Below are 17500 nucleotides of genomic sequence, written 5' to 3'. Positions count from 1 at the left end.
GTTTAAATATCAGCTTTTATTGCAGAGGAGTAAAACCAGATTTGACTTGAATCCATTTTTATCTTAAACATGAGATAAATACTTAAGTTCTATTATAAGTTTATAAAGTTATAACTTACATATAACTTTAGAAATTAGGAATTAGAAAGCAAGCAGTCAGCTATACCAAAGGAGCATAAGAGCCCAGACTCCACGATTAACACTAGGAAGAGCTCACCAGAAAGCGCCAGAAAAAAAAAGCAGGTGTTCATATTTTTCCAGATTCCAACCATCACATCTGTCTCACGCTGGCTGCATAAGCCAGGTGGGATCCCTCCATGACAAGATAACCTACTGACACACAGGGTCATAACATCTGGACTATAAAACAACTTGGTACATTGCCTATGTAGAGACAACAACAAGACAAGAAATTTACAGTAAGCTTCATTGTGTAAGAACCATTGACTTGTTAAGAATCTGTAAGTAAAGGTTTATGTGGCTTAAAATGTATTTTACCAGATCAAGAGAGTTACAGCATCTTAAATTTCTTGGGTTCAGTTTAATTAAAAAAAAAATAAATACCTGAAGACAGCACTCTATCACAAGTGACTTTTTTTTTCTATTTTAGGTTCAGAGATTTTCTGTAGTTAGGGTTATTTATTTTTAAACATTTACAGGCTGAAAAAAATTGCATGCACTTATGTTTATCTTATCTTAGTTTTTCAATTTAGGGCTTTATAGAAAAAATAAGTTATTTTTCATTTTCAATAGAAGGTTACAATTTTTCTCCTCCATTCCACATCTTCCAACAAGATTAAATGCCCTCCTTTTAGAGCTACGTTTGTGTACACCAGACATCACCCACACCCAACCAGCCCACAATTCATCTGTACGGGTCCAGAAGGTGCAACTCCTTTGAGTTTTGAAGAAGCTGTGCTGGCAGGTTACTGTCACACTGGGAGCTCCCTTCAGGTTCCAGAGTGCTGACAAGGGTGCAGTGAGGGACTCGGAGGATAGCAGGATAGAAGATACTTTCTTGAATGAGGTGTGCTGGTTTAATTCTCTATTTTGTTGCCTTTTAAGGTTGTGTGGCTTTTGGGAATTGTTTTGGTTTTTAGCTGAGAATGAGTCCATTCACATGTGCAAATCAAACTACACAAATAACCTAAACATTTCACAAAAATGCAGGTTCTGGAAAGAAGGCACTACCTCTAGCAACCACAAAAATTACGTATCTATATACAACAGGGTGCCATTTAACAAAAGTATTTCCTTCCTACAAGAGAATCCACCATGCAGCTCAAATTTTAAAGATGTTCTTCTACAGTTTTGTTAATAATATTACTAATTCTACTCACTGTCATCTGTTATCATTATGATGCAAAAATCATGATAGCATCCTACAAAAAAAAAAAGTATTTCCTTCAGAGTCTTCTAAAACTTTAAGAGTTAATCAATTTTCAAAAAATCCCAAACTTTTCAGCTTTAAAAAGTGTATTACCAGCCTTTTAAGACAATTCATTTCTAAAAGCTAAGATTAATACACCAGTATATTGGTTTTCACTTAGAATGAATTATGTGTTCTTCAAAACAGAATATCAAGACCTGGACTCTTTAAAATCTCTCAAAACAAGACGACAATAAAAATATAAGATTTGTATTTTTGTAGTCATATAATCTTAAATAAAAAAAATTCAGAGGATGGTGGGACAGACTTGTGGGTTTTGAATACAGAAGACTATGATTTACTGGAATTTTACAGTAAATCGGGTAGTATGTCAATGAAAATTAAAGGACCACTTTATACTAATTTTAGTTCTAAATTGATTTATACTAAAATTCCATAGAACTGTCCTTTATTTATATATTACATATATATTACATAAATGTAAGTTTGGTGACCATACACTTAATGTAAGAACAGCTGCCCCAGGTCAGGCAAGGGGTCCTTCTACCTCACTATTTCATCAATAACAGACAAAAATCCAGTTGTAATCCTCTTCTATTAAATTAAAGTCATTCTTCTCCTTGACCTTGCAACTACAGGATTTTTAAATTACCCCAGAGCGCTAACTTGGAAAATTAAAAAGCAACTAATGTGTTGCTTTTTGTAGTATGAGAGTCAAGTACCACATCACCATCAGCATGCAGTTTATGTTTTGACAATACACCTTGAAGACTGGTGGAACCAGTCTACTTCAAGGCTTTTCTGCAGAATATTCTCTATCCCTTTACTCATAGATTAATAATACTCCGCTGTATCTACTCTATCTACCCTTTTCCATGCTCTTTCCTAGAGTTAGAGTTTACACTTTTATTAGTTTACCTTAACAAAATGGGACAGAAATGTCTAGAGGGCTCATGACAAATTCTGAAACAGATTGTGCATATAGTATATAAAGTGTGTTCTTTGCTGTTCTAACAGCTGAAGACTTAGAATAACAGATTTATCCCCTATAGTAGATATCCCACAGTTCAGCACATTTTATCCAAGGAACAGATTTGTGAACTTGCTATTATTCCTTATTTTCCAAAGACAAAATAGTCCTACTCACATCAAGTTGTTCTTATCTATGGTATTAGAAACTTCTGGACTAAATTCAACAGGATTTAACTGCAAGATAAATGCAAAGATTTTCATTCTGGGAGATGTACCCTTGTTCTAAAGTTGCCTTTGTCAAAACCCAGAAAAGTATCACATCCTTTGAGCAGGGAGATCAACATTACCTCCATAATAGAGCACAACAATTGTCCTTAACAACATGCCTTAGAATCCTTCCTGAGAAAACTATAATTAGATACCAGTAATCTGAGACAATAAATCCAAGACAATCAAAAATACCATGGTTAGGCATGCTATATGTATACTCATAGTATGACAACAAAAAAAATGAAGGAAAGCTGAACACCACATTCCTGAGAAGACCAAATTGATGACCCAGAAAGCTTATGGGAAAGTTCCCTCTGTGAGTTTTTTATTTCATGTCCAATACTTGATTTTGAGAAGATAATAGCTGTTTCAAGCAATTAACACAGTGCTCTAATTCCACTTTTTAGATTATAATCCAGTAATGATTACTTCCATCAAATACAGAGCTATAGTGAACATAACCAGAAGAGTGGAGTTTTTAAGCATGTTTTGTCAGTTACTCCAACATCTGAATTAGCTGCCTGTTGACTTTTGGATGAAATTTAAGAGATTGGAACTGCCTGTCCAAGTATTATATTGCTTGGGATCTGCACTTTCACTCATTACAAGAGTTTCTCTTCAGTAATTTGAATTCTGTTGATGAAAACATATCTTTCACAAGTTAACCAGCCCAGGCGCTTTCCAAAAACAGGCGATTAAAACTTCCATATCATATAAGTTGGTTAGTAGGTCTAACAAACACAGAAATACATTTTCAGAACCCTTACCTTCTGTAATAAAAAATAATTACATAGTATATTGTATCTTTTATAGGACAATATTATGGTAAAACCATAGATAATAACAGAAGATTTTTTTCACCCACCAGTAAAAAATATTAAGAAATTAGCAGAAAAAAAAAAAATCTTAATTCATTTCAGCTCAAATTAAGAGGAAAATGTAAAACAGTTGCACTCTAAGACTATAAAAATGTGTACCTACTTACAACATGTTTGTATGTGAGCTTAAATTCCTCTCCCTAAACTTCCAATCCTAGTATTTTTCAAGATTTAGTCGTTTCAAATTTTCACCTATTAGTATAGAAACATTTAACTGTTCAAGGGATGAAGAGTACCCAGGTTTACTCAAATCTTACAGGCACAGAAAAATCTAGAGGTCTTTTCGAGTCGAAAAGCAGTCTACCTTCGTTTTAAACACCATACTGCCACCTAGTCGACAACCCTATGAACTACGCTGTCCTCCTACTTAATGCACCGCAATTACAGCTAAAGCCATGAAATAAAAGTTAAATCGTTTCCTAAAAATACAGTTGTGCAAGGATTAAGGTATCAGAAGCTGTGAGAGCTCCAACTAACTTACTCGTCCAGTAGAAGTACTCTGGCAGCACAAAGGAATCAGCAACTTCAGGTTTTAGTACTCATTTGCAACATGTCACTAGCTGCAAAAATTGCTGACGTGTTAAGGTAGCATTCCAATGTGGTAGTTGCTACTTTTTTGTAGTTATAGTTGTGAAATCACTATATCAAGTGTAAAATAAGGAAATGATTAGACTCAGTACCATAAAGTAAGGGTTCGGTAAAAAAAAAAATATATTAACATTAAACAGATTTACACTGAGGAATGTACTGGTGAAAAAAAAATCACTTGCATGTTAGAAATGTAAAGATCTGTGAAATTCAGTTTTATCAGTGAAAGAAGGCTGTCTGCTATGGAAGCATCATTCAGAACCATGTTGAGCTGTGGAGTGTCTCTTACATGACAGTCTCATTAAGGGGAATAAATTGCTCTCTTGGCTAAATCTAATCCAAAAGATTAGGGACATGGCAGCAGGAAAAGCAAACACAATCTCCTGTGTCAGCAAGTTCAGGCACTACTGATATTTAACTTCTTTCCAACATTTTGGAAATATCTATTTTATATTCAGAAAGATTTGCCTAAAGGCTGGTTTGTGGGTTTTTTGCCTTCTCTCCTCTTTTAAATGTTTCTAAAAAGAAGTACTACCTCTTATTCTTCAACCATTCCTCAAAATAATTTATACTAACATTTCTATTAAATATTTTGGGATCCCTATGATAAAGGTTCAAAAGGAAAGTAATTATTATCTCAGTGGAGCATAATACGATAAGAAAATAGTTTCTTTTCAGCCTGAGCACCATAGATAATATTATCAGTGAAAACAAAAAAAAAATCCTGTTTCATAATTAGAACAATTTCCTGATTCTATATATGTGCATCCTGGTAAACGTTAGTGTAAGGACGTCTCTGCAGCACCAGGTTTGGAACAGCTCCCACAGGAGGTCGGGAATGGCAGAAGGCAAGGAGCAGCCTTCTACCAGGACACAGTTTTCTGTCTCCTCCCCATGCCACAGCATCCCCTAAACTCCAGGACAACAGAGAGTGCAGAAACCAGGCAGATGTTCTTCCCTCTCTTTGGGTACCCAGTCTAATACACAATCAACAAGTACAGGATTTTTTGCAGGACAGAAGACAGAATGCATGACATTTCTGAAAAGATGCGTTAGAAGACCACAATTACATGGCACAATGATAAAAACTTGAATGCAAAAGGCACAGGAAACCAAAACAGCAACACTTAAGATGAGACATAAATATACTGCAGATGGTATTTTTAGAACTTTCTCATGTTAGCCTTCACCAAGAACACGAGAGGCAATGTGACTGAGACCTTACTAGAAATACTCAGTAAATATGGATATTTTACATATTTGTTCAAATTCCTAAGTGAAAGTCAAGATTTAAACTTTACTACTGAGGATAAATTTTGCAGCTTGAAGCACTCTACTGTTGGCTACACGCACAGTTGTTTTTTTTCAGCTAAAAGTTATCATCATGACTACGGTGACTTGCAACTGGCACTGGGGCGTCAGAGAAAACTAAACCAGAAAAGACACCCCATTTTCAAACCAGGAACACTGCTCTGTAGTTACCTGTGAGCTGAAACACACTCTAAGTCAGACACAAGCAATGCAATAAACATCAAATAAACTAAGTGAGGGAACATGTGCAAGTGTAAGGAGAGAAAGAGGAAAAACTGTCTTGTATTTTTTTGTCCATTTGGATTCAGAACAGACTTGGAAAAGGTGTCCCTGACAGAAAAGATGCACCAGGTATTAATGTATTTTCCTCACAAACCTGTAGTATGGTGAAACTGTTCTTATGCTGAGAGGCAAGCAGCCTGGCTAGAAGCTTAAATAAGTATTTCCAGACTTTGGATGGGGCATTGAACAAACAAATCCATATGAAAAGCAAGAGACTAAACCCTACATAATAAAAATGAGGAAAGACAACACTGTCTCTGGGACAGGCCCAAGATTATTAACAGCGCTGGGGCCTCCCAGGCCCGGCTGGAAAGCTGTTTGGGGTTTTTTTAAATCTTGTTTTCCCCCCCAGTTCTACCGGGGCAGCGCCAGGTTATTCTCTAGCAGGAAGAGCCCCCCACCAGGCAGCAGGAGCCCCCCGGCTTACCCCTTCCCCGGGCAGCGGCCGGGGCTGCTGCGGGGCCCTGCCCGGCCCTTCCCGCCAAGGCCGGCGGCGCCTTCCCCGGGGGCAGGGCCGCTCCCCTCAGCGGGGCCGCCCGGGCGGAGCGCCCCTCGCTAGCACCGTTCATTTGACTCTGGCAGCACTACAGAGCCGGACACCCTTTTCGGTCAGAAATACAAACCTCCCTGGAAGCGAGCAGTACTGCCAGCCCTCGTCCCCTTCCCGGCGCGGAGCGCTGCGGCCCTCACACCCAGCTCCCCCCGAGGGAAGGCGGCGCGCTCAGCGCCCAACTACCGCACCACGGCAGGGAGACCCCTGAACACACCCCAGGTCCTTCCCTCTGCCCTCTACTGACACCACGCGTAAATTCATTTGCCAAGTGAATGGGACCCAAAGATGATTTTTTTTAATTTTTTTTTTTTTTTTTCTCCATAGGCATATCTGGTTTTTTACCTCGTCTCCTCCATCCCGCTACGTAGTTGTGAAGCGGACGAGTATTTTGCTGCAGGTTTGTACTACAGGTGAACTGCTGCATGGAAGAACACCTAGATACAAGAGGAAGAAAGGGGATACAAAGTCTTACAACTCAGGCAAAGCGTAACACTATAATGTGAATATGAGCCCTATAATGAAAATGTACGCAGGAACTTACTTGTTGAGGATTTACATCTAACATGGAACGCAAGCCTAAGTCATCTAATAACCGGCTGTGTGGGTCCATTACTTTTACTTGATCAAACTTGGAAGAGGCAAAAAGAAAACAGATAACAAACATGAGAAATAAATAGGTTTCCAGTAACTATTTCATTTCCCGGACAAGGGGAATAGAATGATCTAAGTGACTTGCAGAAATATATGTCCTATCTTAAAAGAAAAAGGTAATATAGGAACCCTTTTCACTTATTTTCCTCTCTATGCTAAAATACAAATATAAATGTTGAAAAAAAAATCTTTTTGACTCGTTTGCATTTCACCTGGAGTACTGTCTTCAACGACAGCATGAACTTCCACGAAAGTATCACTTCTGTAAATTGTATAGCACAAGTGTCTTTCAATAAACTTAATAGCAAAGAGTTATGTATATTTAATTTTACACAGAAATCACATTTTATGGAAAGATAAAACAGTCAGTGTGGAACGAGCTGGGTTTTTTTCCCCCCTGAAATCCTGTGACTGACTTGGCAAAACCTAAAATACTTATTTGAAACAATGATACCTGGAAATGTAATATTTTCCAAAGTACAATTCAGAAAGCATTCTTTTGCATAAGTTTTGAAATATGTCATCTAGATCTACCAGACAGGGACATAATTTGGACTGTCACCAGTAACATGAGATTTATTCCTGTCGAGGCCACAGCTGGAAGCTAAAAAAAAATGAACAGTGCAAAGGGCTCACTCACCTTCATGCTGGTATTTATAGACAGTGCTACAAATGAACACCGGATTAGTATATATAGCGGCTGCTGGAAATCATGCTGGTTTGTGATTCAGCACAGCACTCCAACCTTTGAAATACATTTGATAGTTTAAGTAGATTAACATGCTAAGCAAACCTTTATCACTGCTCTAATGGTTTCCACTAGGAATTCTTACACCATTAATCAGATACATTCATACTTTTAAAAAAATCCCTTTTTGAAGGAAAGTCAAATTATTGTTAAAATACTTCTAATGGAGCCTCTATATAACTAATATCTTCAGATGTCATCTCAAATCTGCACCAAACTTTATTATAAATACCGATTTAGATCATGTGCACATTTTTTAAATACAATGTAGATTTGATAATGAAACATGCCAATCAAATGCTATGCTTCAGAAAATGCCTTTTCTCTCTCAGCAGGTGCTACTGCTAGACTTAAGTCAAATTCAGTTAATCTGTACTTAGAACAGACAATATTACTGTTAACTTGAGATATTTCATAAAGTAGTAATATGACATTTATTTAGCAATTTTGAAATCCATCCAATCATATTTGTAGAAAATAATATTTGCAGTTACATTGGTTTGCGTTGTGTGGGTTTTTTGGTTGGTTATTTGGTGTTTTGGGAGGTTTTTTGTTTGTTGAGGTTGTTTTTTTTAAGTTCCTTATGTACAAACTTAACACTATATCTCTAATTTGAACATAGTAACTAAAGTGAACACATTAATTTTGCGTTTTCAATTTAATTTAAATTATTTAAAAAGTAGAGCACGGAACCACAAATTCTTACAGAAAATACAGTTGGTACCTTTTATGTCTATTAATATGATTACTATGCAAGAGTATTTGCACAAAGATAGTACAAGTAAATAGTAAAATAATATGAAATAATTTGGGTATTTGTGCTCTGTGTCAAAAGAACATACTGTAGATTATCTGTGTATTTTTAAGTGACAAGGCATATTGGGACTAACAGCACATTAAAGAAGAAACTCCTGTCTGAAACTTCAGTGGTAATGCCAATGCTGCATTGATAATGGTTGGCCCATTACACAACATTAACACAATCTTACAGGGTTTTTTTCCTTACATTAAGGACATGAACTGTACTCACACAGTGTACTGTCAGTTAGTGCCTCATTCACGCAGGGAGTGCTGTTTTAAAAACAAAAAATAATTAAAAAAAAAAATCAAGCTGTTTATGTATGTAAAATAAAGTCTGTCTTAACACAAGAAAATAATTTCTAGCACTGTAATTCTGAGCATATCAAATACCTATTTCTAATATCTCAAAATAACTTGCTGACCTGTTTTTTCAGTTATAAAACTCCCCTCAGTATTTCCTAGCATAACAAAATGGTATCAGATTCAAACCCATTTTAAAATAAAAGTAAGAAAATATCTTTCTTCTGTATTTAGCTCAAATAAAAAGGACGACTTTTTGACCACATAAAAACCCACAAATTCTACAAAGGTACATAAAGTCAGTCACAATTCTTCCTTAACATTTTTCTGGCATTTTTTAAAAAGGTTGTGGGGTTCTTTTTTTTAAATATACAATTTATTTTTCTTTTTTTTGTTAAAAGAAAACCAAAACTAGCAAGTAGTGCCAAATACAATGGATGGTTTTACTGGGAACACCATCAGACCTAAACTTAGCACACACTGACATCTGAAAGACATAAAGACTTAAGTCTTTTTCAGTTTTGTTTTTCATAATTGTACTATGCAAAATAAGCTAGTGTAAGAGATTGGGGGGAGGGGAAGAATCAGACACTCTTTGGCTGACTGGATGTGTTACATTAATTTCTTAATATGTGAAGGAGTGGATTACCCCTCTAACAGCAATGGGAAATTAGTTTCTTTATTTCTTCATTAAGACTGTGGGAGGAAAATTAATTTTCTACTCTGGTTTTCTAAATTAATTGAATATATCTTTATTAAAGTGATAAATATATACACATACTTTTTGGTTGAAAGAATTCTCTAAATTAATCCTAAACAGACATTTTTAAAGCAATTTGGAGGCACACGTTTTGGTTTTTTTGTTTCATTTTCTGATGTTATAAAAATATTGAAAAAATGGATTATACAAACCTAATGTAATAAAGCTGTCTATAGAAAAAAGTATCTGAAAATAGTTTTTCTAGAATAATTTTTGTAGTATTAGTTAAATAGCATATTGCCTAATCTTAATCTCCTCCTACTCTGACTATATTATTTTTGTACCCATGTTCTTGCAGCTTGTGACATGTACCTAAGTGTCTACGCTTTCATACATATAGGTACGTTCATCAAAAATGGTTTTCGATAGCTCTAACAAGAAACTGTAGGTTTTTAAAAGCATCATCCATCTAGTTTGAATAATGAGGCAAAGTACCTTGAAGTGTCTAGGTATTTTCATGTGTCTATTGGTACTTAGAGGAATTTACAAACTATCTCAAAGTTGCTCACTTCCTACGGATTCAGTGTTTTTATATCTGTTTGTATTGTAAATGTATGTCATACGGTGTATGTCCACCACTGCATCAGTATAGTCTTTTATTTACATTCTTTGGTGCTCTTATGCAAAGTCAATCATCTCAAAGTGAACTTATGCCAATAGTATTTTTATTTAGCCTTCTATTGCATAAATAGTGTAATAATTTTATCTAGCATATTCCTTACTCAAGAAATCAATCATAAGCATTTTTCTAGAGAGCTTGGACATTTAAGCATTGGAAAAAACCTACCAATGGCAATAGTGAATTTTCCATCTCCTAGTATCTTCAGATGAAGACTAGAGGCCTTAGCAAACGGCGTGCTTTGGCCAAACATAAACTCTGGACTGAATACAAGAATACCACAGTGGAATCCAAGAGCTTATACTGTAAGGAAAGCTAGATTTGTTGATCCTTTAGAACCATCAAGTCCTTCATGCACTTCTGGCCTAAAGGTTCAAGACAATAAGAAAATTCATAACAGAGCCTCCTGCAACTTAATTTTCCTCATGTACCTCAAATGCATTAAACAGAGAATATAATTTCTCATGCAATGACAATTAAAAGTCCGTGCTATTTTATGGGGCCTCTGTCTCCCTGTACAAATAAGCAATCATGCCCCAAACCATATCAATATAGATACAGGTTATTTTAATCTTTTTTCATTCTTCAACTTAAATGACCAACTTTGCAACTTCTACCATCTTTCACATGAGTTACTGTATCAATGTTTTCTTAAAGAGCAATCTAACAAATAAATCACAAAACAATTATTTCTGAAATTGCACTGCAGTTACTATAAAATCAAACTCTATCCTCTTCTGCTAATTTCCAAGTAAAAGCCACCAATTTTTCTATTTAGTAAGATCTGTAACTGTTTGACAGTCTTGATTACAAAAAAAAAAAAAGAGCCTTGCTGTATAAAATTTTAAAAAATTAAAAACTAGGAATGCAAAGGGACAAACTACCTTTGTAATCCTTGAAAAAAAAATGACCTTTAAGGGGATTGTCTTAAATAATCACTTAGAGCTTACAAATTATTTTCAACCTGAAAATATTATTGATTTAAAAGTTTTTAAATTTTTTAATTCATTTTCTAGGTTCAAAAAAATCCAAACAAAAAAATTATTCCCCAAGTTACACACCAAAGACAGAAAAAGCCCTGCATGGTCAATGGTGATTCATCTTTGCAGAAGTTCCTCAAGTTTACTTCCTGTTTATAAGCCCCATCTTAATTTATGTTAATAGTATTCTGGTTAATTCTTATAATGAGATTATCCTCATTGTAAGAGAGGAAGAAAAAGTGGAATACAAGTAATTAAATAATGGGAGAAGTGACAGCTGACCTCTTTACTAGGAAGTAAATAGGAAGTTCTTGTTTGCTTGGTGAAACAAACAACATCTTAATTATAGAGTATAGGAATTAAATAAGCAAAGTTTATACTGAACAAAAGCAAGACTATCTCAAAAGCATCATAAATACACCCACTTGTTTACTGCATTCCACTGGATAGTTATTCTCTTTCAAAACTGCCAACAAAATTGCAAAATGCAACCAAGAGGAAGAAGCAGAACAAGTTCTGAACTTGTTTACAGAATTCATTGCTTGGTTAGTAACTTGTTTTAAAAAAGTTAAGCAAGTCCACAAGTGTCTTTGTTAATATGTTAACCATAATTTGCAAAAACAAATTTGCCCAGAGAACAATTTCACATTAATGCATAGAGAAGTAAAAACAAACTTCAACTCTATCTTCTTCTATTAGGGGAACTTCAAGAAGCGGAGCAAAAGGAAGTCTGAATAAAAAATAAGTAGCAGACAAGATCTCAACTACTTGAGAAAACAAGCCAACGATTAAATCTTTTTCCTTAGGGAAGAAAATCTATGACCCACCTCATAATTACAACGGCAGGGTGGAGCCCCTTCCAACGGTGTAACATTTATCAACTATTCATATCCAACTGTGCAGTCTCCAGATTTAAAAAAAAAATTAAAAAAAAAATGTAGAAAGCATCCCAAACCATCTCGAGCCAAGAAATATTAATAATAAATGTTTATTACCCTTGCCACTGTACACATTGTTAGCCTGCATACCCCTAAGTCAGGCGAAAATGACATGAGAATCTTGTAAATATTTAGAATACAAGACCAATGCCCAGACTTCTGATTCAAACTCATCTATTTCCTTCTTATTCATATGAACTTCCCCTTCAGTAACGGCTGCACAGGTACAAGTGCCACAACGGCCGTGCAGCTTACTACCTGGGCTTCGTGAGCCACTTCAGTGATTTAAGGGATCTACGATATCATTTATCCAGCAGTTTCTCCATATCTAAATTGTTCATCCGTGTTCTTTTTTTTCCTGAGCTAAAGCAGAACTCAAATAATTGCTTGCTTACCTGCCTAAGATAACATAGATTATGCCACTGAGAAGGAACGCTCACCAAGCATTAAAGAGTTTGGCATCCACCGTGAAATACTTCGCCTTTGTTGTAAACGTCAAGAATTGTATATACACCTGAGATACAGTGACTAAAACTATTCTGTTGGAAACAAAGTGGTGTTTTGGGGTGCACAAAGCAGAAAGAGTCAAAAGAATTTGTACCAATACTCCTCACTGGACCCCTCTTTGTAGAGAGACTTCTTGCCTGAATTTTCTGCGTATTTTCTTAGGCAGAGAGACTATTTAGGCAGCTTGTCATCACTGATCTTAATAAGATTTTCAGAAAAATCTTTGCTTCTGTCTAGTCTACAAATATTTTAAGAATCAGCTTTTAGACCATAGCAAAGAATAACTGCATCCTCAACAGACCTGCACTGGTTTGACCTCACACACGTGGCATTCTCTCATTTGGACTACAAACCTGAAAACTCTCACCAATTGCTTCCTCAAACTCAATGAAATTCACTTTGCTCTTTATCTGGCTGTAACATGCTAGACCATTTTCTAGAAACCATAATCAACATAAAAAGAATAGCAAATTACGATATGCAGGAAAAAAAAATGCAGGTTAACACTGCTGCCTATAAAATCAGTAATCATGAAAACCAGTAAAAATTTTATCTATTATCAAGCATTACATCTGCTTGGATAAAAGAACCTGAAATAAACACCCCACCCAGTTAAAGCTGGCTTCTACTCACCAGAAGAAATAAGCTGAATTTTTAAGATTACATGACTAAAGAAAACTTTAAAATCATTTTCTCGCCTTTTCAAGCCACCCTCCCACAATTGCAAACAAGTTCCTTGCGGATCAACCAAATGCATACCAAATAGAAACTGACTGTACCACAGCAACAAATACCAAGTTTACAAACGTATTTCCACAGCTTCCAAAATAAATGCCAAGCAAAACAGAAATGTCAATATCTATTACATTTATGTACATCAGAAGCCTGCATTGCTGCTGCAGCTGAGCAAAATTAACATACAGCCAAAGCTGTCAAACTGGTGTTATGTTACTTCCTCTACAAATAACTCAAAAGCTCGATTTTTTTTAGAAAAATGAAACGTTTTCAAGACACATTTTATACAGCTTTGTCCTGTATAGTTTGATAACGGATTCTCAGCAGGAACATTTAGAATTGTGAACTCTGAGAGCTCCCTCTAGTGTGAACAAGAAAAGGGATTAATTTAAGTCCAAGGTCTCAACTGTAATGGAAAAAAATATGTTGCTGAGATGAAAAGATAATGCAACAGAAATAGTTAAGGTGCTAAATATTAACCCCAGAGCTTAGAAAGCTGAGATGAGGTTGAAATATCAGGGCTTTTGCTATACAAGAAGCAGACGGTATCACAGAATCACAGGATGACTGAGGCTGGAAAGGACCTCTGGAGGTTGGTCATCTGGTCCACCACCCCCTGACCCCCCAAGCAGGACCACCTGCAGCCAGTTGCCCAGATGGAATCTGAATATCTCCAAGGATAAGCCAAAGTTAGCTTACCAGCTAAATTCAAACTCTTAATTCTAAAGAATCTCATGACCAACACTTAAAAGACTTCACATCTTGTGGGGATGAAGTAACAGCTAAACCCAAGTTAGCTTAACTAAAAACAAAGTGATGTGTGCATCAGAAATCTAAGCACATTTAAAATCAACTTAAAATTCTATTGCAGCATCATTACAGTAGTAATCTTGGTTCCAAGTAAAAATTTAATTGACAATGTTTGTCCAAGGACATAACAACATCATGTCTTTTATTAGATATTTTCCAAATATAGCCTGGTCTAAAATATGCCCTTCCCTAGAGCATACACTATGTGGAACAGGATAACAGTTTATCCAAGATTCTGATATGGTTCACTTGTTTGTTGATGTGCTTATTGCTGAATGTGACAGACAAAGCCCTTTGATGTTACATGTACAAAAATCTAAGTTATGTTACATTACCTTTAGCAAAAAAAGATAGTGGCCAGAAATTTAGTTAACACTGAACTTTGGATAGTTTTGTATAAAAGACAAACCTATACCATAGGATTCAGGACAACAAATAAACCATTACAAAGAACAAATCAGATGCACGCAGTTTCAAAGTCCATGATGAGAGGTGTCAATCTCAGCTGTACATTTGTGTCCTTTTCATTGTTCAAATGCTCAAAAGTTCTATCTGCTCTTTAACATATAAATACTACAGGAGAAACTGAACAGTAACTACAGGAAATTTAATACTCAAATTATGGTGGATTTTTTTTGCCTATTCAGGTGAGATAAAGGGCGTTACTTTTCATGATTCTGTGTCAAACAATCAAAAGAAAACCCTCTATAGCATGATCTGAATGGGACACTAACAAGGAACGAGACACATACCTGACCCGACCCAAAGCATATTATCCTTTACTATACTAAATAGTATAATGGATACTATACTAAAATACACTATTAATTTGCACCAAAGTAATCAATACAAGCAGAAACAAAACACTGGTGCATAGACATCTTGGACTGATATCACCCTCCTCTTGTAAGGAGATATGTATCAATAGTTCTGGGACAATTCAAATTCAATTTCAAATTTAATTTCTCCAAGAATATTTTGCCAAACATCACTGTAATGAGTGAAGTTTTAAGATAAAGTAAGCAAGCATACAAGCTACTAGAGCAAATAAGTTAGAGACAGTTTTAGAAATGTGAATTTATATTCACCCAATGTTAAAAACAAGTGATGTAAATTAATTTCCTATTTTTCATCTCCAAGTATCTCTAATTACCTATTATATTTTTTACATGTATTTATCTGAAAATGTTGAAGAAAATAGTTTCTTTACTGACAGTTCCATCTTTCTGAGCTTCTTCATCACATAGCTTGCTAATCAAGGCTATTTTACCTAAAAAATTACTTCACAAGTAGGAAAGTAACATGCAAAAGGTACTCATCATTCTGCTAAGTAGATACTCTATTTATCCTAAAGACTTGCTGCACACTTTTATTCTTATACTTATCTTTTCTATGATCTGCATAATAAACCAGAATTTAAGCACACTTAGTCATTGCCTATAGCATAACCATAAATTTTAATATTTCTTTATGTAACGAATAGCTGAAGCTGTGTCTTTACACCTGCTGCTGTAATGCTGCTTTAAACAGCAAACTTGAGTCTTAGGGTGAGGACAGCAAGAATTTGGATATAGTTCAGAATCAAGGGTGGCTCCTATCTTGGAAATAATGGAGTCGATCCACATCTGATTGTGAGGGCAGGGATAAACCTTGCTGAGCCTTTCTTTGTTGTTCCGTCTTAATAAGGATATCTACTGATGGCACAACACAAGAAAGGTTGGCCTCATTAACACCAGAAGGAACTAGAGGACTCGTGCACACTTGTTGCAAGGTCTGCCACTACCAGCTTCTCACTCAGTTTTCTGTAGAGACTAATATACAAACATGTTACAGAATTTTCAGAGATTTGGGTACCTGTATAGTAGCCCTCAGAGAAGGTTTCACTGCCAGTCCTCAGGATCACAGAGATGGGCCCGTGGAAATGCAGGCTGGGCTCAGAGAAGGACACATCAGAGAAAGTTAAAAGTCTTTTCAAAAGCAAAGACTACCCTTTCCTGTTTTCCAGTGTATAACAACCAAACCTTTCCTCGTTGCATTTCAATGATAAATAACCTATACTGTTTATGTTTTGTGTGGCATGGTTTTGAAAAACCTCCACCACACACGGACAAGCACCCATGCACACACAGACAGAAAACGGTTCCAAACTCCCTGCAGAGATCCACACAGGCAGAAACGTTTGAGTGAATGTTAAAGATGAGGGCCTTTCCACTGGAGTTCTACTTGCGTTGCTCCTCCACCTTCAGAGCAGGAGTGAGGCCCAGCAGAGTTCAGATGGGGCTGATCTGTTTCTCAGCCCACACCTGGAGCCTTCTCCTCTGATGCAGGCAGGGCTGGGCCCAGGGGTCCCTCTTGCCCTGGGGATAGCACGATCTGCATCCACTCCCCAGATAGTATACACAAGCCATTTCCCTTTCTCTTAATGTTAATGCAATGGAGATTTACCTGTTGCTTGTTCAAAAGAGGTTCCTTCTACAAAGTTGTTATGACACATAAAAAGTTTCCATATGCACATACTTCCACTTAAATGCACCAGAGTTCACATGCATTCGTGCCTTGCGCTACAGCTCTCAGCAGCTATTTCACTGGTTGATACCACCCTCACAGAGACAGTCATGTAGGAACTGGGGATGAGGGCTGAGCAGAGGTGCACGGGAAGAAGTTATAAGATCCTTTACAAACCAATGGCAGTTCTTCCTGGTTTCCAATATGTAGCAACTAGGTATTCTTTTCTCCTTAATGTTACCTAGATAATAATCTATACTGCTCTTTTCTTATCTAATAGCTTAGTCCTCCAGTGTGTTTTAAACACATACACAATCATACTACAAAATTTTCTGTTGAGATTTCCACCAGCTAAAAAGCATTAGAGCAACTCCAGCTTGTAAGTTACCTATTTATTAAGCACCTCTTAACTGCAGTGTGTTGATGTCATAAAGTAAATATTTAACTAGAGTCATCATTCTTCCCAATAGTTCTTATTTCACACAGCAGATTAGATATTCTCTGGGGAAAATCTAATCACTTCCACCAGCATTATCCAATACCCTCGTTCTACTATTTACTGCTTCTGTATATACAAGTCACCCCAGCACTTAAATAAATAAATACAATCCAGAGTCACTACAGGAGACATGCTAGCACAGACACAAATCCCTCTCAGTCTCTGTATTTCCTGGTAGCAAAATCACTCCACTCCTGTCTCAAGTGTTTCTCTGGTGTACAGTTTTTAACCCAACCCATCCCCAAACCCTTCACATATTTAACATTACCAGCACACTGCGTTAAACACATTCTCAACCCTACCTTTTAACAGGCTTTTCAAGTAGCACTTCTCATCCTTGCTAAGCACAACACATGGTTTGGGAAAGCAAATGTGAAGTACTCGGCTGCTTCTCTCTTGTTCC

General features: G+C 36.3%; 1 protein-coding gene across 1 annotated transcript in view; it reads right to left on the bottom strand.

Annotated features, from left to right (window-relative positions):
• The window catches only part of CCDC73 (coiled-coil domain containing 73), a 97117-nt gene that overhangs the window by 61924 nt on the left and 17693 nt on the right, over positions 1-17500 (bottom strand). Inside the window, exons 1-5 of the mRNA XM_026850671.1 lie at positions 17400-17500; positions 16539-16730; positions 15948-16021; positions 6786-6872; positions 6587-6678 (exon numbers count right to left, since the gene is read on the bottom strand). The gene's annotated coding sequence lies outside the window, so the exon portion shown is untranslated. The remainder of the gene's footprint in view (positions 1-6586; positions 6679-6785; positions 6873-15947; positions 16022-16538; positions 16731-17399) is intronic.

Source organism: Athene cunicularia, assembly GCF_003259725.1.
Source record: "Athene cunicularia isolate RWA chromosome 5 unlocalized genomic scaffold, athCun1 chr5_part3, whole genome shotgun sequence".
NCBI lineage: Eukaryota > Metazoa > Chordata > Aves > Strigiformes > Strigidae > Athene > Athene cunicularia.
Note: the sequence above shows the minus strand (reverse complement) of the source record. Positions and strands in the feature narration are given on the sequence as shown.